This window comes from Castor canadensis, chromosome 6 (genome assembly GCF_047511655.1).
Source record: "Castor canadensis chromosome 6, mCasCan1.hap1v2, whole genome shotgun sequence".
Lineage (NCBI taxonomy): Eukaryota > Metazoa > Chordata > Mammalia > Rodentia > Castoridae > Castor > Castor canadensis.
In genome coordinates, this window is record NC_133391.1 from 166,632,540 (window position 1) to 166,657,463 (window position 24,924).

At 36.1% G+C, this 24,924-nt stretch overlaps 1 pseudogene; it reads right to left on the minus strand.

The window, feature by feature from the left end:
• Positions 1–17,899: 17,899 nt before the first annotated feature.
• LOC109703171 (small ribosomal subunit protein eS12 pseudogene) lies at positions 17,900–20,724 on the minus strand (annotated as a pseudogene).
• Between the last annotated feature and the right edge of the window lie 4,200 nt (positions 20,725–24,924).

The window sequence follows — 24,924 nt, forward strand, 5'->3', positions numbered from 1 at the left end:
GTTATATTTTTAATTTGGGCCAGAATTAAGAGATGAAATTTGTAACTTTCTGATTCCTGTTGTATGAAGTCATTTTTCCTACCACCTTAATCTCTATATTTACCTACAATTTTCCCCAGAGAATATTTGGAGAAGTTTAAGAAATTCTGTATAAATATTCTAACACTATCAATTAAGGTTTCAATTTAGTTACAAATACTCAGATTTTATGTCCCAATTCACAGGTATTTTTCTTTTTTTTTTTTTTTTTCATTTTTCTTTTATTATTCATATGTGCATACAAGGCTTGGTTTATTTCTCCCCCCTGCCCCCACCCCCTCCCTTACCACCCACTCCACCCCCTCCCGCTCCCCCCCTCAATACCCAGCAGAAACTATTTTGCCCTTATCTCTAATTTTGTTGTAGAGAGAGTATAAGCAATAATAGGAAGGAACAAGGGGTTTTGCTGGTTGAGATAAGGATAGCTATACAGGGCATTGACTCACATTGATTTCCACAGGTATTTTTCTTTGTCCATTTAAGATTTCACACATTTCTGATCATCTGTTCAAAATAGTAATGATCTTGTACTAAATTTTAACTTGCCATTTGGGCACTTCTTAGATGACTAAAATCTGGATAAACATTTCTATGATACTTCACATCACATGGTTAGGTCTCAGTAGGAACCTACTATTGGTGTGGTCCTCAACAGATTATACATTCCTATGCACAGGTCCTTAGGTAGCACTTTTCACAATTCCCCACCACCCCCCCTGACTCAGGGACTGGTCAGTAAGGTATAAGCAGACATGTTGTACACAAAGCTTAGCAAATGCCTACACATTGGAGATTTTTGTGTTGAAATGTTCCTTTTTGGAAATAAACTGTGATATTGTGGAGAAGCCCAAGCTAGCTATCTTGAGAGTCCTAAAACTCCCTCAACAAACAAAATTGAATTATATACAGTTAGGGATATATACCTGTATGCCAAAACTATACAGACAAACAAAGGATTGATTATTCAAAAATATATAAAAGTGGTTACATTTTAGGATTTTGTAGTGTGTTAAGATGGGCATGGTGGCATACACCAGTGGTCCCAGCTATGTAGGACTCCATGGGTAGGAGGATTGGGACTGAGGCAGGCCCTGGGGAGAAAAGGAAGACCTTACCTGAAAAATAGCTAAAGCAAAAAATGCACTGGAGGCATGGCTCAGTGCTAAAATGCCTGCCTATCAGTGCAAGGCCCTTGTTACAAATTCTAGTACTGCCAAAACAAAGAGTAGAAGTAGAAATTTTTCTTAAACTGTGTGTCTTTAAATTGTTATCATCCTGCAAAATACACATCTGTCTCATACACTTTACGTACATACTACATTTCACAATGTGAGGTAGATTTAATATCTTATTGTCACATATTGATGTAACTTAAGAGTTAGAAACAAATTTCTATAAATTTTGCTAAAAGCTTATTATGGTTTACCTAACTCTTTCTTTATATATTATCTGTTAATTCTCAAGGCAAGGATAGTTTATTATCATTACTTATACCCAATTTATGGATTTGTTTGGATAGAGTAAATTGTCCAAGATTGAAAGACCATGAATGGAGGAGAGGGTCCAAACTCTGGTGTTTCTGTGTCAAGACAGAAAATTTCTTCCATGATACCAAGTTCATGTTGGTGTTTCTATGAACATACTATTTCTATCACATTTCAGTAGGTCATCTTTTTGACTGTAAGCAAAATACTTCCAAATATGTTGAGGTATTTTTATGATGGCATAAAAATATAAATATAAACTAAATTTACACCAAAGAATCTTCAACTTGTATGACTGCTTTTTTCTTGAAAGGTCTTATTTTATGCAGAGAATGCTTTGAAGAACAGAGAGGCATTGTTCCCATTTCATTGCTGAGTAAAAGCCATGGACCTCATTTACTGAAGAAAGCTTATTTTGGAAACACTATTCTGTTGTCTCCAACAAAGATTTACTCATAGAATTATGTCATATTAAAACCATGGAATGTTTTGAGTAGTAGTGGACCTAATTGTTTTAGAAGAAATGATGGTCTCTCACTCTTCAGACTCTATAGTAGATTTTCCATTTATTTGGTTCTTTTTTTTTATAATTTTATCTTTGTTTCAGTACATTTTTATTAGGATATATTCCTTATCTGGGAGTGGGGGAGATTCGTAGTGACAATTCTGATCAGTCTTATGTTGTACATTACATTGCCCCCATCATTTTTCCCCCTCAATTCCCTCCCCACCCCACTTAAAGTAATTGCAAGAGGTTTCTTAGTTCTGTTTCATATAGGTATATGAAGTCCATCTACCATATACCATTACCTTAATCTCCTCATTCACCGTCCCCCTCCTACTAGTACCCCCCATACACTGTACCTATTTTACAGTCCTGGTTTTCATTATTAATATTTAAGTTGATGCTCAAAGATGTGTCTGAATGTATGCCCACTCTGGGTGTGCTTTACTTTGGTCTGTTCAAGCCCTTCCATTACTCTACTTACCCCTTTACCTCCCGCTTCCTGTTTTTCAACAGCTTTCAATACACATCCTTATATCCTCAACTTTCACATCTTGTAGTATGTGATATAACTGATGCTCTATCATTTTCTTTTCCTTTCCCTCTTTCCCTGAGTTCTGTAGTTTCACTGTTACAAACATGTTCTACATCTGAGTTTGTATATGATCATGTTTGTTTTTGTGTATGTGTTTTTCTTTGGATTACCTTCCACATATGAGAAAAAAACATGTGGCTTTTATGCTTCTGATCCTGGCTTACTTCACTTAACATAATGTCCTCCAATTGCATCCATTTACCTTCAAACCACATGGCATTATTCCTTATGGCTGAGTAATACTTCATTGTGTATAAATACCACAATTTCATGATCCATTCATCAGTTGTTGGGCACCTGGGTTGTTTCTAAAGCTTGGCAATTGTGAATAGTGCTGTGATAAACATTGGTGTACAGGTGTCTCTACTGTATCCTATCTTAGTTCCTTTGGGTAGATGCCCAGGAGTGGTATCATTGGATCCTATGGCCATACTATCTCTAGTTTTTGAGGAATCTCCATACTGATTTCTGTAGTGGTTATACTAATTTGTATTCCCACCAGCAGTGTGTAAGTGTTCCTGTTTTGCCACATCCTCGCCAGCATTTGTTACTGTTATCACCCTTAATTATGGCCATTCTAACTGGGGCGAGATGAAATCTAATTGTTATTTTGATTTGAATCTCTTTTATAACCAGGGAAGTTGAACACTTCTTCATGTATTTACTGACCATTTGTACCTCTTCCTTTGAAAATTCTCTGTTTAATTCATGTGCCCATTTCTTCATTAGGGTGTTGATTCATTGGGGCTGAATTTTTTGAGTTCCCTGTAGACTCTGGATATTAGTCCCTTATCAGATGAGTAGCTGGCAAAAAATTTTCTCCCATTCTATGTACTTTCTCTTGAGTCTGGTGACTGTTTCCTTTGCTGTGCAGAAGCTCTTGGTTGATGCAGTCCCATTTGTTCATTGCTTCTCTTAAGTGTTGAGACTTTTAGTTCTGTTTAGGAAGTTCTATTAAAATGTATTTCCTACTGCTTTCTGGAGTTGTTTCAAAGTTTCAGGCCTTATATTAAGGTCTTTGATCCACTTTGAGTTGATTTTGGTACAGAGTGAAAGACGAAGATTTGGTTTCAGTCTTCTACATGTGGATATCCAGTTTTCCCAGCAGCATTTGTTGAAGAGGCTGTCTTTTCTCCATCCTATGTTTTGGGCTCCTTTGTCAAAGATCAGTTGGCTACAAATACATGGGTTTATGTCTGGATCTGAGATATGACAGCATGGTATTGGCACACAACAGACAGGAGGACCAATGGATCAGAATAGAAGATCCAGTCATCTGTTTCTTGAATTAGATCAATTCCATGGCATATCCAGGTAAGGAGTGACCATGTGAGCTATTGCATCTTCTGTTGACTGCTATCTATTTTGTTTCACAGAGTTGGCTAATGAAAACAGCAGAGCTTTCATCACAAACCATGGCAAAAAAAAAATACATCAACACCAAGAACGATAGTGCCATTGCCACAGCTAATTCAGGGGACTTCACACCAAATGTTAAGGTTATTTTCCCCCAAGAATTATTTTCTGAATGAATCTTTATAGCCATCTGCTTTGTCTCTAACAGAACGGGAAAAACACATTCTGCCTAAATATTTTACCTTTTTTCTTCTTCTTATCTAATTCTTCTTAAATTCTGTCTTCTATAACTATCAATTCATTCTTACTCCAAAAATCATCACCTTTCCTCTTTGTTTAAAGTCAATAGATTCTGAACCACAGAAGTTTACCCTGACCCCTTTCAAACTGTTTTTTCTCCCCCGTGGAGTAATTTTTGGTAATGAAAATAAAAGGAAAGGATGAAACTTAAAAGAAAAAAACCCCATATTTTAAAAACAGTATTGTTTGGATGAGTTGATGAAAGATTTTAGGAAAGGAGGATGAGAGGGAACTGAATACAATCTCATGAAAGGAGCCTGTCATGCTGGACTAGGGCAGATGCCAGCCACAGTATCTGGGAAATTGAGATGAAGAGATTAGTGTGTTCATGTAAGAAATTCTTTCATTTAAAAGCAGATCATTTTTGGCAGTACTAGGTATTGAACTCAGGGCCTCGAGGATGCTATGTAAGTACACTACTACTGAGCCACACTGCAGGATTCATTTTTGCTAAAGTAGAGGAAAAAATTCACCATGGAGTAGTTATGATGTTAAGCAAGTTAAATAAGCTCTAACATGAAATGACTAGCATAAGCTAGTAATAACACTGAACTCCTGAAAAATATAATTTATTTAAAGTGTCCTGTGTAATCTTTTTTCTTTATTGGTAAAACTGGTTTGAGCATAAGGCTTCATACTTTCAACACCTCCATTTCATTTTGCTTTGGTTATTTTGGAGATGGGGGTTCTCATGAACTATTAGCCCAGGTTTACTTTGAACCTCAATTCTCCTGATCCCAGCCTTCCACGTAGCTAGGATTACAGATGTGAGCCATTGGCACCCTGCAAGCTGTGCAATCTTAATCCGGAAATATAAATACAATTGCATGTATTATGTGCATATATGTAATTTTCTGGGTATTTATGTCAAATAATCAACATGGTGTTTTTCTCTGAATGGTCATTTGCTTTATAGACTTTACTAGGTATTTATGCTAAAATAGTAAGTGACTTGTCCATATAGCATTGAAAGATAGCCTCTCAATTCTGAATGATAACATATATGTACTTTGGAAATTTGGTATGTCATCTCTGGTTTATAATATTCCTTCAGCATGAAAATGGACTATTAGGCACTGATCTCCATAAACCTCCATTAATTTGTCAAGATCTTAGGTTGTCACTATTAACTGATTGACAAAATATTGTAGATTATGTTATATTAAAAAAGAAAAGCATAGTTATTGCATAAAAGAATGTATATGGCAAATACCATTCAAATCTATTATCAATTGATTCCTAAGAGACTATTAAAATTCAGAATTACTAGCAGATCCAAGATGGTGGTTAAGGTAGGAAATCAGAATTCTTGAGCTCTGTGAATCCAGAAACACCTCAAGACATGCGAGCTACACTTGGGTAATTCTGATTGCTTCTAGCCAAAATTATAACCACCAACACATTAGGTGCACATAAAATTCAAGGACTGATTCTTAAATCAGCCTTTAATTGCACCTCACAGCCAGGAAAATCCAGGCACAGCACAATAAACAGGAAATATCTGCCCAGAAAAAGGCCCTGAGCCACTTCTCCCCCCATCTCTCCCCTTTTTTTTCAATAAGCAGAAGACAGATCATCAGTAAAAATCAAACTGTGCAATATTCTGGAATCCTAACCTGTGGAAAGCTTACCTATGCCCTGCTGTGGTGAACTCAGTCCCAGGAAGCATTTGCCTTAAGAAAATTGGCATACCTTTTCTCCCCGCTGGCCATATTCAACGCTGCCTGTGTAAATCTGCAGACCCAACAGGTGAACAACATGTGCCACAAGGACACCTTCCCCACCTGAGAAACATAATCTGGTGCAGCCCTTGGACAAATTGAACCCACCACTCCCAAGAAAACTGGAAAGCATAAGCAGTGAATCGTAATCTAACACAGACAGAGGGGGTGAGAGTGGAATGCTGAACCTGCCCCTGAGTATGGAGTGGGAGAAGGAGCTGAACTCTCAGTGAATTGGGAAAAGCAATAAAGGTTGAGAGTGGGGGTGGGGCAACAAGCCAACCTCCCAAATTGAGGCCATGGTGGATTGCTGAGCTAGTCTCATGGCACTGAGGGCTGTACTCAAAACTGAATTGTCTGACCTTGCTGGGGGACGAGCTGACCAGGCAGAGCTGACAGGCAGCTGTAAGGCAATGCAGCTGCCGCCTGGCAAAAACAACAGAACTGACCACCTTGCACTAACTGGCAGTGAGTTACCTCAGGTCCTAATTTCAACCTGCCCTGTGGACAGAAAGAATCAAATACAGCTCATAAGCTAATCACCTGGTAAGACCACTTCAGGGCTTCCACTTGCAATAGACAGCCCATGATACCAAGGAAAGCAGAGAAAAAAACATATACTCTCCAACTGTCTTCACCGAAAGCTGTCTGAGAAAAGGGGTAGCACCGTTCCCCACAAAGTCCAGAATACCAAGCACCAATACTAGGATTAGACACCAAAGGAATAAGTCCAGAACTTTAACTGAACAGACTGAAGTTTTTGTTGTTGCTGTACCTGATTTTTGTCTGTATTATTAACTTTACCATCACTATTTTCTTAATCCCCCTCCTATCCTTTCTCAAACTGTCACCACAGTACCCCTCCCTCCTATCAACTCTCCACCTGCTGACTAGCCTACTTGTGCCAACCATACACATCCCCAGCTCTCTGCAATCCCTGACACAAGCACCTTCCAGTACAACAGTGGAAATACACCAAAACACAAACAAAGTGGCCACAAAACCCAGTGACCCCATCTCTTCTCCCATCCACACTCCCCTTTCTGCCCTCCCTTCTATTGCCACCTCTACTAATTACTCAAGTTTCTATATCTAATAAAATAATTATCTCCCCCCCCCACAACTCTCATTGTTTATAGAGATTATCATCAAGGGGTTTTATATGTAATAGGTAAACAACTGGTCTGGCATTGAACCTGTGAATTTGGTATTGCTAATTTATACTTCTAGGCCAGGGACAGAAATAGCACACCAACCTAGCTAACAACTAAGTTAGTCACAACACAAAAATTAAATCAAGGGAAAGAAAACAGACAAATGAAACTACCCACTTGTCAATCAAGAATATAGTTGCACAGCACCAAGTGAAGCAATGGAGAGAAGAAGAGAAGGAAATTCAGCTCCTTAAAAAAACAATTCAAAGGAGGATTTAGTGGGAAATGAAGAAAATGGATACTTAGTTCCTGACCCCAACAAAACAATGATAAATGTCTTTAATGAGCCCAGTGATGCCCACAAAAATCCTCCAAAGAGGAAATCAAGGAAGAGGTCACTGAGAAACTCATGGAGAAGACACTAGACACAGTTAATGAGAAAATGCAAGATGCACTTGAGAAATTTCAAATGAATGGAACTTCTGAGTGAGGTTAGCCAGGCTCAGAAGACCAAAAATCATGTATGTTCTCCCTTATATGTGGACTTTAGATCTAGGGCAAATACAGCAATGTGTTTGGACTTGGGTCACATGATAAGGGGAGAGCACACACGGGAGGTATGGGGATAAGTAAGAAACCCAAAACATGATAGTATTTGATGTCCCCACTGCAGAGGAACTAATGCAGAAACTTTAAAGCGACAGAGGCCAATATGAGAAAGGGATCAGGAAGTAGTGAAAAGGTCAGTTAGAGATGAATCAACTTGGGATGTAACACATTTGTACATGGAAGCAATGCTAGGAATCTCTCTGTATAGCTATCCTTAACTCAACTTGCAAAAACGCTTTGTCTTTTTTATTATTGCTTAAACTTTTTCTTCAACAAAATTAAAGATAAGGGCAGAACAGATTCTGTCTGGAAACCAGGGGGTGAGGGGGAGAGGGAGGGGATGGGAGAGTAGAGGGGAGAAATGGCCCAAACAATGTATGCACATATGAATAAATGAATAAAAAAAAGAAATTTCAAGACATCACAAATTAAGAACTTGAGAAGACCCAAAAACAACTAAATGAACTCAGAGAGGACTTCAACAAACACCAAAGTGAAACACAGGTCACTAAAAAGAGAGATGTATGAAATAAATAAGACAACACAAAATATAAAAGAGGAGTTAACAAAGACATGGAAAACCTCAGAAAAAAGAATCAAACGGAAATCCTGGAAATAAAAGTCCCTTTAGTCAAACAAAAAACACTCTGGAAAGCCACTCCAGCAGACTAGAACAAGTGGAAGCCAGAATCTCAAGGTGTGAAGATTAAATAGAAATTAAGGAAAAAACCAGAAGAACTCTTGGTGAAACAACTCAAGAGCTGTGAAAAAAATATGCAAGAACTCAGTGACTCCATGAGAAGACCAAACCTGAGAGTCATGGGCTTTGAGGAAGGAGAAGAAATGCAACCCAAAGGGATACATGATATATTCAATCAAATAATAACAGAAAATTTCCCAAACCTTGAGAAAGATTTGCCCATTCAGGTACAGTAAGCCTCCAGGACACCAAACAGATTTGACCAAAATAGAACCTTGCCCTTGCATATTATTAAAATAACTAGCACAGAGAACAGAAAAAGGATATTAGCCACATAAACAGATCTATAAAACATAATGAAATTGAAGCAGCAATAGAGTCTCCCAAAAAACAAAAGTCCAGGACCTGACAGATTCGCAGGTGAATTCTACTAGACCTTCAAACAAGAACTAATATGAATCCTCTTTAAACTTTTCCATGAAATAGAAAGGGAAGTAACACTGCCTAATTCGTTCTATGAAGCCACTATTACATTCATCCCTAAACTGGACAAGGACATATCCAAAACGGAGAGCTATAGGCCAATCTCCTTAATGAACATCGATGCAAATATCCTCAATAAAATAATGGTAAATCAAATCCAACAACACATCAGAAAGATCATTCACCATGACCAAGTCAGCTTCATTCCAGAGATGCAGAGAGAGGTCAACATACACAAATCATTAAATGTAATACATCACATTAAAAGAAGCAAACTCAAAAACCACCTGATCATCTCACTAGATCAATAGGCAGAAAATGCCTTTGATCAAATTCAGTACCATTTCATGATAAAAGCTCTAGGGAAAGTAGGAATAGAAGGAATGTACCTCAACACTATAAATGCTATATATGACAGACCTATAGCAAACATCATAATAGGGGGAAACCAAAACCATTTCTCCTAAAATCAGGAATGAGACAAAGGTGCCCACTCTCCCCACTCCTATTCAACATAGTCCTGGAATTCCTATCCAGAGCAATAAGTCAAGAGAAAAAATAAAAGGAATACAAATAGGTAATGAAGTACTCAAAGTATCCCTATTCACAGATGACATGATCTTATACCTTAAAGACCCTAAAAACTCCACCCCAAAACACCTAGGCACTATAAACAGCTTCAGCAAAGTAGCAGGATACAAAATCAACTTACAAAAATCAGTAGTCTTTCTATATGTGAACAATGAACAGATTGAGAAAGAATATAGGAAAACAATTCTTTCACAATAACCTAAAAAATCAAATACCTAGGAGTAAACACAACAAAGGATGTAAATGACCTCTATAAGGAGAACTACACACTATTGAAGAAAGAGATCAAGGAAGACTACAGTAGGTAGCAAGATCTCCCATGCCCATGGATTGGCAGAATCAGCATAGTAAAGATGACTATACTACCAAAAGCAACAATTCCCATCAAAATCCCAATGACATTCATCACAGAAATTGATAAATCTACCCTAAAGTTCATTTGAAAACACAAAAAGTGCAACTAGCCACGGCAATACTGGGCAAAAAGAGGAATGCTCGACGTATCACAATATCTGACTGCAAACTATACTACAGAGCCATAGCAATAAAAATGCATGGTACTGGAACAAAAACAGATATGAAAATCAGTGGAACAGAATAGAGGACCTGGATATGAATCCCCAAAGCTATGCCCACCTAATTTTTGACAAAGGTACCAAAAATATATGATGGAGAAAAGACAGACTCTTCAACAAATATTTCTGGAAAAGTGGTCATCTGCCTGCAGAAAACTGAAACTGAGTCTATGCCTGTAACTCTGTACTAAGGATTAAGGACCTTAACATCAGACCTGAAACCTGAAATTAGTATAGGAAAGAGCAGGAAATACAATGGAATCCATAGGTACAGGCAAGGACTTCCTGAGTAGAATTCCAGCAGTCCAGCAATTAAGAGAAAGGATGGACAAATGGGACTATATGAAATTAAAAAGCTTCTGCACAACAAAAGAAATGGTCTCTAAATTGAAGAGACCACCCACAGAGCGGGAGCAAATACTTGCTAGCTATATATCAAAGGACTGATAACCAGAATATATAGGGCACTCAAAAAACTAAATTACCCTAAAACCAATGAACCAATAAAGAAATGGGCAACTGAACTAAACAGAACTTTTTCAAAGGAAGAAGTCTAAATGGCCAAAAACACATAAAAAAATGCTCACCATTTCTGGCCATAAAGGAAATGCAAATCAAAACCACACTTAAGATTCCACCTCACCCCTGTTAGAATAGCTATTATCAAAAACACCAACTCCAAGGAATGTTGGCAAGGATGCAGAGAAAAAGGAACACTTATACACTGCTGGTGGGAATGTAAGCTAGTACAACCATTATGGAAACAATATGGAGGTGTCTTAAAAAACTAAACATAGATCTGCCATATGATCCAGCAATCCCAATCCTAGGGATATACCCAAAGGAATGTGACACAGGTTACTCCATAGGCACCTGTACACCCATGTTTATTGCAGCACTATTCACAATAGCCAACCTATGGAAATAGCCAAGATGCCCCACTACTGGTGAATGGATTAAGAAACTGTGGTGTTTATACACAGTGGAATCTTATTTAGCCACAAAGAAGAATGAAATTTTGTCACTTGCAAGTAAGTGGATGGAACTGCAAAATATCATCTTAAGTGAAGTTATTCAGGCTCAGAAGGCCAAAAAATCATATGTTCTCCCTCATATGCAGATTATAGACCTGAAACAAATGCTGTAATATTATTGGACATGGGTCACACACTAAGGAGAAACTGAAAATGGGAGGGATAGGGAAAGGGGAGGAAACCAAAAACTTAAATGTACTTGATATGCTTATTGTATAGGAATGAATATAGTAATCTTAAACTGGCTGAGGCCAATATGGGAAGGGGACCAGGAAGTGGTGAAGAGGTCTGATAGAGATGAACCAGTGTGGGTTGCAATACACATGTGCTTAAAAACAACACAAGGAATCTCCCTGTATAGCTACTTACATATCAAACTAGCAAAAATGTTCTGTTTTAATTTTTATCTTGTATGTTTTTTTCAACAAAATTGGAGAATGGCCTAAAGAGTGTATGCACATGTAAGTAACGGTAAAAATGATAAAATGAAAAAATGAGAATTAGTTGACCAAATCTCATGATTTCAATCATCAACTGAATACATGTGTGAACATTTCATGTAAATTATCAAAAACATCTGTTTTAGTGCCAGGCCTGAAGAACATTGCAAGTAATCCCAGTGTAAAAGCAGTAATGAGTGGGCGAACTCTGGAGGCAGAGAAAGAAACAGTTATTTTCTATTTAAATTGAAATAAATTATTAGAGTTTGCTTACTGTTATTTATAAATTAAAAGGCTTATTGTTATAAAAGTAATTAATTGGCACTCTCAATTAAGTGTTGTCAGATCTATCTCAATTCTTAATTAGAATTATGGTTCACAAAGTGTGAGAATAAAGAAACATAATATGGAAGTAATAACTTTTGTAAAGCTACCAAAATAAACAACATTTTGTTAATTAAAATCATCTTTTTTATTGACTGAAAGTGATCATAATTTTAAATTTTCTATCTTCTTACTCTCAGTCATCAAAATGACAGCTCCTAGAATAAATTAATAGATATGAAGAATGGGTTCCTTTTTATAGCAAAAAGTACAGTTGGATGATTCTAGAAAATGTTTTAAATAAAGCATTATGATAGTTGATAACTAGAGTTGAGTGGTCTCTAGCAAGTTGTGTCTGTTTACTTGCTTCTCATTGAGCAGTGAGAATGGATGACTTGCCAGTTCTGGCTCAATGATTTTTCAGTTTGGTTTCTTTGGAGATAAATTATTGAAATATGTAATAAGGAAAACCTTTTCAAAAACAGAGAGTACTTTTACATTTTACAATTCTTTGTAGGATAAAGATGACAAGCCCACATTTATAGTTTTGACATAATATTTTTCATTGTATCACATTTGAAATAATGTAAAAACATCACAAATGATGCAATACACACATTGGGAACTTTTGATTTCTTTGGAGGAGGTCAGAAGTGTTGCATGTTTTTCATCTTGTCTCCACACTCTAGAAAAAAAAATAAGCTCTGTGCTCTTACTGGTACATAGCAGTAATGTGTGAACATTTGGTGATTTATCGAATTGCTTTGATCAACTTGATTGAAATATTTGTACGTCTTCAGTAATATGTGAATAGAAGCAAACATTTTCATGTGTAATCAACACAGTTTAGTAAATATGCTTTGACACATCTGGTGTAATTTCTAAAGACAGTTCATACTTCTAATTAATTTGAATTGGCTTCTGAGCCAAATTGGGCAGCATTTGAATTGAACACTAACAATACTTCAAAGTAATGATAACAAACAGAACATATTAGGACTGTTTTTTAGCAGCCAAATTCAAACATTGTTTATCTGCTAGTAAAAATTTTATACCTCCTGAAGTCTGAAGTTACCTGCTCAAATAACTTTACCCAGTCCATTTAACAAAGCATATATCCTCATATTCTACAATTACAAGGAAGAACTGAGGTAGAGATTCACAAGGATGAAATGATTCATAATCAAATAGCTAAGTCTCACCTATGATACAAATAACTATTCTCAAATAACTTCCTGAAAGGAGGAGTGCATTATATTAGAAGAGGGAGTAAAGCTGAGGAGTCAATGTTCCATTAATACACAGAAGGTAGTCTGACCAGTTGCCAAAGGTAGAGACAGGATTTAGGTATCAAAATCAAGTTTAGAGTGTGGAATTTGAGAATAAAGATGATAAAAACAAGGACAACAGATGGTGTTCAAGGTAGCAACAGTTAGTGGCGAACTCACATACTCCCATTGTTTTCTTAGGGCCATTTACTGTGGATAGTATGGATGCCAGTCACCTTCTAAGGCTAGGAGAAGCATGTCCTGACTGAAGGTCACTTATGTCAAGACTTACATACAATATTAGTTTTTCAATCTTTGCTGTATTTCAAGACCAAGACTGGAACTAAACACAATGAATAAGCTCTCTTAAAGAAATGGGTCCTTTGTACCTATTATACATATGATGACCAGAGTTCAGGGCCAATTATTGAGGTAAGCACACCTGTACTTCAACACATAAAACAAATAGAAGAAAACTCCTAAAATCACAACACACAACAATGGGATTAGACTTTGAGCACATGATAAAAGCGAGAACACACAAGGGAGGGGTGAGGATAGGTAAGACACCTAAAAAATTAGCTAGCATTTGTTGCCCTTAACGCAGAGAAACTAAAGCAGATAACTTAAAAGCAACTGAGGCCAATAGGAGAAGGGGACCAGGAACTAGAGAAAAGGTGAGATCAAAAAGAATTAACCTAGAAGGTAACACACACACACAGGAAATCAATGTGAGTCAATGCCCTGTATAGCTATCCTTATCTCAACCAGCAAAAACCCTTGTTCCTTCCTATTATAGCTTATACTCTCTCTACAACAAAATTAGAAATAAGGGCAAAATAGTTTCTGCTGGGTATTGAGGGGGTGGGGGGAGAGGGAGGGGGTGGAGTGGGTGGTAAGGGAGGGGGTGGGGGCAGGGGGAAGAAATGACCCAAGCCTTGTATGCACATATGAATAATAAAAGAAAAAAAAAGAAAACTCCTAAAATCAATATAATATTTCAAAATAATATTTTAATTTAATAGTGATATTTTGATAATTTTTAAATTTAAATAATTAACTTATTTTTAGAAAAGATATTTCTTAAAGTTTTTAGAGAAGATATTTCTTAAAGTTTTTAGAGAAACAAACTGTGCTAGAATTTTCTCAAATCTCTACACAAAGTTTTCATTTTGCTCCCATTTGTTTTCAACAATAAATATCTCATTGAATATTAAGTATTGCTTTTGACCTATAGACTATAATCATTTAGGTTAAATTCCTCTATAAAACATTACAACATAAAGGGAGAACTCACATTTTTACATAAGAAACTGTAAGTGGTTATTCTTCTAACACCTGCATTTTATCCAGCATTGGCACTGCAAGATAATTACAGTTTTCAGTCAGTATTAGCTTCCGTCTCTTTCTATAGACAAGAACCATATGTATAAGTCATTCCTCTGATGTAGTAACTCCTCTAACAGTGGGCTTAAATGAACTCTGTACCACACTTGATGTGCTCTCAGTAGAGTAACCAATGGTCACCCAATATCTTATCTGGGTATCATAGCCTCTGGCTTACCTTTAGGCTGGATTTAGCCTTTGATCTATCCAGAGGAGTCTGTGTTAATGTACTCATATATTCTCAAGTGCATGTTCTCAGGTTTAACAAGTCCCAGTAAGAGACTGTTGTTTTTACCAAAGCTCTGCCCATTGAGTGACAGCATGGACCTCAATCTTAAGTACTTTCTCTCTAGAATGTTAGTGATTTTGAATTCATTATATATTATGACATTCCCTGTGTGGCATAGCTAAGTATACCACTCAGCAAATGCTTCATTTGGATTTTAATGCAGAAGATAATAAAAAGATGACCTAGACTAAGTTATTTCACTGTTCTCCTCACTTCACAGAAATTCATGCCTGCTACTGATTTTATTTGACTATTGTAATAAAGAAGTGTTTGGAAAAGGCATGAATGACAAATAATGTTTCATAAAACTCTAATTCAATCAACAGAGTATACAAAAAATTAAGTTGAATAAGACAGAACACAGCCATCATTACCTGAAAATAACTAAAAATGATGTGTGTGAAGGAAAATTCTGCATAAAAATTAGTGAGTATTTCTGGTCAATGAAGTAGCACATCAATATTTATAAAGAACTTGAAAATACTGTCTTTGTGTTAATTGCATAAGGTTGATAATGATGGCTGGAACTTGATAAGCATGTGACACATCTCAAATATTGGGTTAAAAATAACTAAAGATTTTGGCAGGCATACTTAGGGTGTTATGCCCACGGTGGGAATTTCTTACACACTGTTCATTGTGGGTTAGTATAGACCCCTTATTGGTTGTATTTTCATAAACTTTAGAAAATAAGTTATTGTACAAAATGCACATCATTGAGGTAAATTAAAATTGGACAACTTATCATGTGCATCAATCCTATGATGTATTAATGTGAATAGTGATATCGTACAATAGTTATGGTGGCAGAAATGCTACTTTAGAACCTATGCTGTTTGTATTTCACAGTCAAATTATTGAGAATATGCAAATCAATAAAATGTATGTATTTGAAGACAATTTTTCCTCAACAAAATACAAACCAGGTTCAGTGTCACTTTAAAAAGATTACTTGCCATGATAAAGTAGAATTCACCTGAGGTATGCCAGGATGTTTTAATGTGTATAGATCAATGAATGTAATATATCTCCTTAAAAGCATGAAAGACAAAAACACAGGACTATTTCAACAAATGCTGAAAAACAAAATTTGACATACTAAAAAAAAAAAAAACCTCTCAACATTAGACACAGAAGGAATCTGCCAATCACAATAAAGTTCATGTACAGCTAACCCATAGCTATCATTTTCCTCAACCGGGAAAAGTTGAAAGTGTTTACTGTAAGACCAGAAACAAGATGACAATGGTCACTTTCACCACTTCTGTTAACCTAATACTGGAAGTCCTAACGACGATAATCAGGCAAGAGAGAAACAACAGGCATCCAAATCAAAACGGAAGAAGTTAAATTGTCCATGTTTGCAGAGTACATGATTTGATAATAACTAGACCAAGAATCTCTTAAAATTAACAAATAAATTCAGTAAAGGATATCAGGATACAAAATCAATATACAAAAAAAAAAAATAAGCAGCATTTCTATCCACTAACATAATACTATCTGAGAAAGAAATCAAGAAAACCATCCTGTTTATGATAGCTACTCAAAATATTGAGGAGTAAGTTTTACCAAATAGATGAAAACTATAAAACATGGATTTCCCTACACCAAATTTGCAAAACTTTGATAAAAGAATTAAAGAAGAATGGAAAAATATCTGTGTTCATAGATTGGAAGAATTAATATTTTTAAATGTCCATACCTTATAGTTTGGATATGAAATGTTCCACCCAAACTCACATGTTGTAGGCTTGGCCCCCAATGTGATATTCAGAGGTGGGGGCTATTGGAAGTAATTGGGTTTTGAGGGCTCCAACCTAGTCAATGGATTAATACCCTGATGTGTTCATAGTTTAGATGCATTTTCAGGAGATAAAAACTAGAATGTGGAGCCTAGGTGCAGGAAGTAGGTCACTGGGGTGTGCTTTGAGGAATATATCTTGCCCCTTGTCCCTAGGTCTGCCTCTCCATGCTTCTCAGCTGCCATAGTAATGCTCCATCATGCCTTCCTTATCACGATGTTCTGCCCTCATTTCAGGTCCTAAGCAGTGGAGCCCACTGACCATGGACTGAAAGTTCTGCAACTGTCAGCTAAAGTAAATGTTTCCTCCTTTTAAATATCTGGTACTTTGTCATAGCTATGAAAAACTAACATTTGCCTTTTTATTCATTTCCATTTTTTTTATAGTGCTGGAGATCAAACCCAGTATGCCACACCTGTGAGGCATGTGCTCTACCACTGAGCTATGTCTCCAAAATGTAACTGAATTTTAACAAAGCAACAAAAAAACTTGATTTGATTTTTTACTTAATTCTTGTTTTTCTATTTTATTTAAATTTATGTATACACATATATGTGTGTATATTAATTGCACAAAGGAATTTTATCACATTTCCATGCATGCATATAAGATTGATCATATTCTTACTTTTGATTACCCTTTCTTATTCTCCATCCCGTCTACATTCCTAACTAATCCTACTTTTACTTTCATACCTTTTTCTCCCATATATTAGAGAAAACAGTCTTTGTGAAACTGTTCTCATCCACTTATCACAATATCTCAAGTCCTATCCACTTTCCTGCAAATAACATTTCTTTGTGGCTGAGTAAAGCTCCATTGTTGATAAATGCCACATTTTATCTATCTGTTCATGCATTTATGGGTACCTAAGCAGATTTCAATTGGCATGATCAGATAGTTCTATTTTTAGTTTTTTGAGGAAACGCCATAGTGTCTTCCATAGTGGTTTCACTAATTTACATTCCCACCAATAATGATGTATGAGGGTTCCTTTTCCCCTACATCTTCGCCAATATCTGTTGTTTATGTTTTCTTGATAATAGCTATTCTGACTAGAATAAGAAGGAATTTCAATGTAATTTCATTGATGACTAAAGAGGTTGAACATCCTTTCATATATTTACTGACTACTTATACTTCTTCATTTGAAAATTGTCTGTTCCATTCATTTGCTCACTTTGTGATTGAATTAGTTGCTCTTTGCTTGTTTAATTGCTCTGAACCAAAATTTAAAATGTTCATTTCTTGCATTTGAATTACTTTTTGAGAACATCCTTGACCCTGTTAGATTCTATACCATGGTCCACAATTGTAACTAGCCACATACAAAAGTTTCCCTCTGGGCCACATTTTGCAGAGGCCACTCATTTCCCTTGTTTGCTGTTGTCATCAACCTTGATTAAGTTGATTTGGTGCTCAGCATAAAGGGCCTCCAGCAAGTTGACATACATAATCTCATTGCAGTTGTGTGCCAGCACACAAAGATGGACTTGAAAATTATTTAAGGGTTTGGCAGCCTCCTGATTTTCATATGATAGGCCATCATGGATGAGGGCAGTCTTCAGAACACTCTGTAAAGAAGTATTAACACTTATTGCTCCTCCAGCAGCAATTCCATTGTGGTGGGTTACCAGCCATGCAAATCTTTTTTGTGTGTGTGGTTTTTTTTTTTTGAGATCAGATCTCACAAACTATTTGCCTGGTCTAGCTTCGAACTTTGATCCTCCTGATCTCTGCTAGGCTTATAGGTGTGGGCCACCAGCGCCCAGCAGCCATGCAAATTTTGAATGAGCCCGTTCCTCGCCTCTGTGTGACTCCAGGCAGCAAGGGAAGAGTTAATTAATTTTTAGGGACAAATAAAGGAGTATTGCAACATATTCAGTTTTGAATCCATATCTTCTAATTGGAGTCTACCTGGATGCTGAAGAACACTGTAAGATTAAAAATGAAACCTTAAAATTTTACCAATACATTTGGAAATATGCTATTTTTTACCAGTTTATAAATTTATAACTGAAATATAATAGTATAATGTTGAGATTTGACATATGATATAGCTATGAAATCATCATTATTGTCAAAATAAACCCCTGTTCTTTTGTCCTCCAAAGAATTCTGTGCCTAGGTGTAATCAGTCCCTCCACTCTGATTCTAGCGATCTACTGATTGGCTTTCTTGTAGAGTAGATTTGATTTTATTTCTTAGAAATCTATGTAAACAAATTTATACAAGCTGTGACTAATTTTATCAAGTTTCCCTCACTCGGCATAATTATTTGAGAATTATGTTTTGTTGCATGTGGTAATCATTCATTACTTTGTGTAGCTCTGTGGGATGGTAAATGGATGTAGAATAAGTTGCTTATTCATTACTCACTTGCTTAAGATCATTTGGTTAGGTTATATTTAATTGTTACAAAATTTTTAAATATTTCGAATATATAATACACACATAAATGTGGGGTGTGTGTGTGTGTATCTAGGAGTTGAATTATGTGGTCTTATGATAGATGTACATGTAAACTTTGTAAAAAATGAAAATGAGCACTTGAACTGTGTGCAACTTATTATATTTCATTCATGTTATAGTAAGTCTGTTTTCAAAAAGATCAAAACTTAAAAAGTAAAAGAAACCTTGCATTACGTCATTTGTTATCTGCAATAGCAACTGTATGTTAAAATAAAAATTTTAACTCTTGACTATTATGAACGACTGGGAAATATAATACAGGGGAGTTTGTATCACTAAGAGACAACATCAAACCCTCTGAAGTGCTTTTCAAAGTAGATGCATCATCTCACACTTCCACCAGCACTACAGGAGGCTTCCTGTAGTCCCGAATGCTTGTCAGCACTTAAAATTTTCAACATTTAACTCCCTTCATTCCAGTGGGTGTGCAGTGGTACTGCGTTTTGGTTTTCTCTCATTTATCTTAGGTCACTCTAATGTGTTCATTGACTATTCTTAGATCCAATGTTTCATGTTTTCCTATCTTTTCACTCATTTATATTTTGCAGTTTTTATTATTACTGAGTTGTAAGAGTTCATATTTCCACAAGTTTTCTCCTTGTGAATTGCCTTTTAATTTCCCAAATGTTAATTTTCATGAAGCTCAATTTATGTTTTGAAAATTTTTATATTTTTCACAACTTATTTTCTAGCTATGAGATTTTTATGTATGTAAATGTGACAAGTAATTTCAATTCTGTTTTTTATAGATTTATATTATATAAATTTATACCTTTTATTTCTTTAAGTATTTTTCTTGGTCTGTCTCTTTTTCCTCTTGTTCTTCCACTTAAGAGTGAATTACATCTTTTGCTAATTTCTCACAGGCCAATGAAAAGGTCCTTTGATGTTTTAATTCATCTCTCTCTTCTTCTGATTTGATATTCACCACCTAGCAATCTTTAAGTCCCTGACTCTTGCCTTTGTCCTTTCCAGTTGATGCTGTGCTATGTAGTTCACTGAGTGACTATTTTTGTTTTAAACATTGTAATTAATAGTCATAGAATTTTTCATTTTTTCTTTCCCATGGTTTCTATTTCTTCACTAGGATTTGTTGTTTTTAAATTCCTTTCAAGACTTACTTGTTTTCTTCATGAGAACTGTCTCTTTTATAATCTTTGTCTAATAATTCCAAACATATGTGTCCCAGAGAGATTGGCATTTGTCACTTTTAATTTCTCTTCAGAATGGGCTACAGTTCTCTGTTTCTTTTTTTCATTTTGAATGACCCTTATTCTATCTTGGGAAATGTAAGTAGTACATTTATACATGTATACATTTATACATTTATAGTCCAGAATCTACAATGATCTCCAACATAATGTTTATGAAGTGGGCAGTCAACCCAGTTAATGTAAGGAAACAACTATGTCCTTACATGCTGACTAGTGGCTCAAATTAGATTTTAAATCTTTGAAACACAACTTTGGAATTGTCCAATACACTTGCTCAGCTGAGGCTTATGTGTGCAGTTCAGATCTGTTTGGTTTTATAAGTCCTCGTTATGCTGGTTTTGATGTGTTCCATACAGCAACTGAGCTGGGACATACGCCATTGAAATCTCAGTTCAGTTCTTTAAAATTTATGGTGCTGTCTTGGACTTGTCCTGTACTTTGTGATTCTGAAGTCAAGATGGGACTTATGTGGTGCACATGAAAATTATTACCTTCACTTCTTCTCTCTCTCTTCCCCAGAATCTCCTCTGCACTTATTTGCTCATAGTGGCTTCTTTCCTTGACTCCTGTGGTTGAAAATAGGTATATTCTGTGCCCAGGTGACAGCAGTGCATAATGCTTTGTTACTATATACCTGAAATCTATCCTTGGTACAAAGCTAGAAGACAAAATGAAATCAATGAAGAAATAGAAGTGGACTCCTATCCCATGTCAACCTCTTCTGCAAGTTTTGATTCTTCTCCCAAATTTTCCTACTTTTGTTTGCATCAGAAACACTGGGAGCTACCCGTTTGTTTGTTTTCCCCAGATTGCTGTGGTAATCAACTGGAATAAGCTGTATGAGTGAATGAGACTTGACAGAAATGGAACTCATGAGTTTTGATTTTAACAAGAAACTTTGAGTTTCTTTAGAGTTAAAAACTAGGTTAGTCTCATTTCCTAAACTATAGATGAATTTACTTGCTGCAGTTTGTATGTAAATATAAAATTGCAATTATTCAAGATAAATTGAAATCTGATGTTATTATTCCTACTTGCTGTGATAAACTGAGTCCAATTCATAATGGTGCCATATTGAGGGTAAATTCACGTTTAATGCATCCCAAACAAAACCTAGCACACGTGAGCATCTCATGCTATAAAAGTAAATCAGAATATTTTGTTTCACACTTTCTTAAACCCCAACTGTGCAATGTAGTTTGTATATAACAGAGCTGGTGACCTCTAGCAAAAAAAAAAGCACACAAGTGCTCTGGAGCCAAAATGATTTTACTAACGGTTTCCAAAGACAGCTTGAAATAACTTGCCTTTCAGAACAATCAAGTTGTTTTTAACATTAGTGACATTGCTTTCACCTTGAAATTCCTGCCCTTAGCAGAATAATCTGAAAAGAAGTCAATCATTAACTTGTCAATAAAATGCTCTCAGGTGACACTAATTTCTCAAAAACTGTAAAAGCACAAGTCAGATGCTTTTGTCCCCAAGTTTAAACTATGACAGCACTTTAAGCTTTGTTTTATAAAATGGCACTGATTTACATATGACAAATTTTGAGAACTATGTCTTCATCCTAACTGGAGGATGAAAACTTTCTTTGCTTTTATATCTAAGAGTCAACAGGCTTTGACAAGATGGGAATTCAGCATTCCATGAGGAGTGCCCGTGGGTTCTTACACTGAATGTCCTCCACTCCTTGGCCATTTCTTCATTACTGAGGATGAGGTTACAAGTCTTGTGTGATTCTGTGCACAGTCTCCAACTGTGCTAAACGTTTACTTGTAAGACAGATCTGTGAACCTCTGAATTGCAAGCTGATGATTCCTTACCTTAAATCTCGCACCACAGTTTTCAGTTGTCAGTTTATCATGTTTTCTCTGTTTTTTGGATCCTTACATAATAGCCACTCTTTATCTCTACTACCACTTCTAGAAATAATGTTGCTACATTATCACTATACCTATATAACACCCCTTGATGTTCTTGAGGTATGTTTCAGTTCTGTGGTTCTGCACACTATATCTGTGTCTGAAATATATTTTTCTCATATATATTTCCAACTGTTCCAACTCTATAGTCCAATGATGTAGCACTGTCACAGTTAGGTTAATAATAATATTTGAGCTTATGATTTTAGCTCCAATGGGTAAAGAAAGAGAGTGCAAGTCCTCAGTCCCATCATCACCAGTGAAGTCCTGACTCAACTGAAAAACAAAACTGTATTTTATATCTATCACATAACTCAGGTCAGGCAAATCATCACAGAAAAATCTGCAGACAGCTCATTCAGAAAGAAATGACCCAAGCATTGTATGCACATATGAATAATAAAACAATAAAAATTAAAAAAAAAGAAATGTGTGAGATCTGCTTTCTGAGGGGTAAGCCATTGAATCTATTTCTATTTTGGTCTTCTATTGTGGTTTTGATAAGCTTCTTTTTTTTATTATTACTATTTTTAATTAACTCCTTTAAAAATTTCTTTTATTCATATGTGCATACAATGTTTGGGTCATTTCTCCCCACTTCCCCCTGCCTCCTCCCTTTCCCCCACATTGCCTCCCTCTCTACCAGGCAGAAACTATTTTGCCCTTATCTCTAATTTTGCTGAAGAGAGAGTATAAGCAATAATAGGAAGGAACAAGGGTTTTTCCTAGTTGAGGTAAGGATAGCTATACAGGGAGTTGACTTGCATTGCTTTCCTGTACATATGTGTTACATTCTAAATTAATTCTTCTCAAACTAATCTTTTCTCTAGTTCCTGGTCCCCTTCTCCTATTGGGGTCTATCGCTTTAAAGTTTCTGCATTAGTTCCTTTGCACTGAGGACATCAAATGTTATCATGGTTTTTTTGGGTTTCTTGCCTATCCTCATACCACCCTTGTGTGCTCTCGCCTCATCATGTGATCAAAGTCCAATCCCCTTGTTGTGTTTGTCCTTGATCTAAAGTCTGCATATGAGGGAGAACATACGATTTTTGGTCTTTTGGGCCTGGCTAACCTCACTCAGAATGATGTTCTCCAATTCCATCCATTTACCTGCAAGTGATAAGATTTCATTCTTCTTCATGGCTGTGTAAACTTCCATTGTGTATAAATACCACATTTCTTAATTCATTCGTCAGTAGTGGGGCATCTTGGCTGTTTCCATAACTTGGCTATTGTGAATAGTGCCGCAATAAACATGTGTGTGCAGGTACCTCTGGAGTAACCTGTGTCACAGTCTTTTGGGTATATCCCCAAGAGTGGAATTGTGATCATATGGCAGATCTATGTTTAGATTTTTTAGAAGCCTCCAAATGTTTTTCCAGAGTGATTGTACTAGTTTACATTCCCACCAACAGTGTAAGACAGTTCCTTTTTCCCCACATCCTCACCAACACCTGTTGTTGGTGGTGTTGCTGATGATGGCTATTCTAACAGGGGTGAGGTGGAATCTTAGCGTGGTTTTAATTTGCATTTCCTTTATTGCTAGAGATTGTGAGCATTTTTTCATTTGGTTTTTGACCATTTGCATTTCTTCTTTTGAGAAAGTTCTATTTAGTTCACATGCCCATTTCTTTATTGGTTCATTAATTTTGGGAGAGTTTAGTTTTTTGAGTTCCCTATATATTCTGGTTATCCGTACTTTGTCTGATGTGTAGCTGGCAAATATTTTCTCCTGCTCTGTGGGTGGTCTCTACAGTTTAGAGACCATTTCTTTTATTCAGCAGAAGCTCTTCAGTTTTATGAAGTCCCATTTATCTATGCTATCTCTTAGTTCCTGTGCTGCTGGGGTTCCATTGAGAAATTTCTTGCCTATACCTATTAGTTCCAAAGTATTTCCTAGTCTTTCCTGTACCAACTTTAGAGTTTGGGGTCTGATATTAAGGTCCTTGATCCATTTTGAGTTAATACTGGTATAGGATGATAAACAGGGATCTACTTTGTTTTTTGCAGACTGCTAACCAGTTTTCCCAGCAGTTTTTGTTGAAGAGGCTGCTATTTCTCCATCGTATATTTTTAGCTCCTTTGTCAAAGACAAGTTGGTTATAGTTGTGTGGCTTCATATCTGGGTCCTCTATTCTGTTCCACTGGTCTTCATGTCTGTTTTTGTGCTAGTACAATGCCGTTTTTATCATTATTGCTTTGTAATATAGTTTAAAGTCGGGTATCGTGATAACTCCAGCATTGTTCTTTTTAATGAGTATTGCCTTGGTTATTTGTGGTCTCTTGTGTTTCCAAATAAATTTAACAGTAGATTTTTCAGTCTCTTTGATGAATGTCACTGGGATATTGATTGGAATTGCATTAAACTTGTAGATTACTTTTGGGAGTATCGACATTTTTACTATGTTGATTCTACCAATCCATGAGCATGGGAAATCTCTTCACTTTCTATAGTCTTCCTCAATGTCTTTCTTCAGGAGTTTATAGTTTTCCATATAGAGGTTTTTCACATACTTTTTCAGTTTACTCCTAGGTTCCTGATTTTAGAGGGAATGGTTTTAGTTTTTCTCCGTTAAGTATAATGCTGGCTGTAGGTTTGTCATATACAGCTTTTATAACGTTGAGGTACTTTCCTTCTATTCCTAGTTTTCTTAG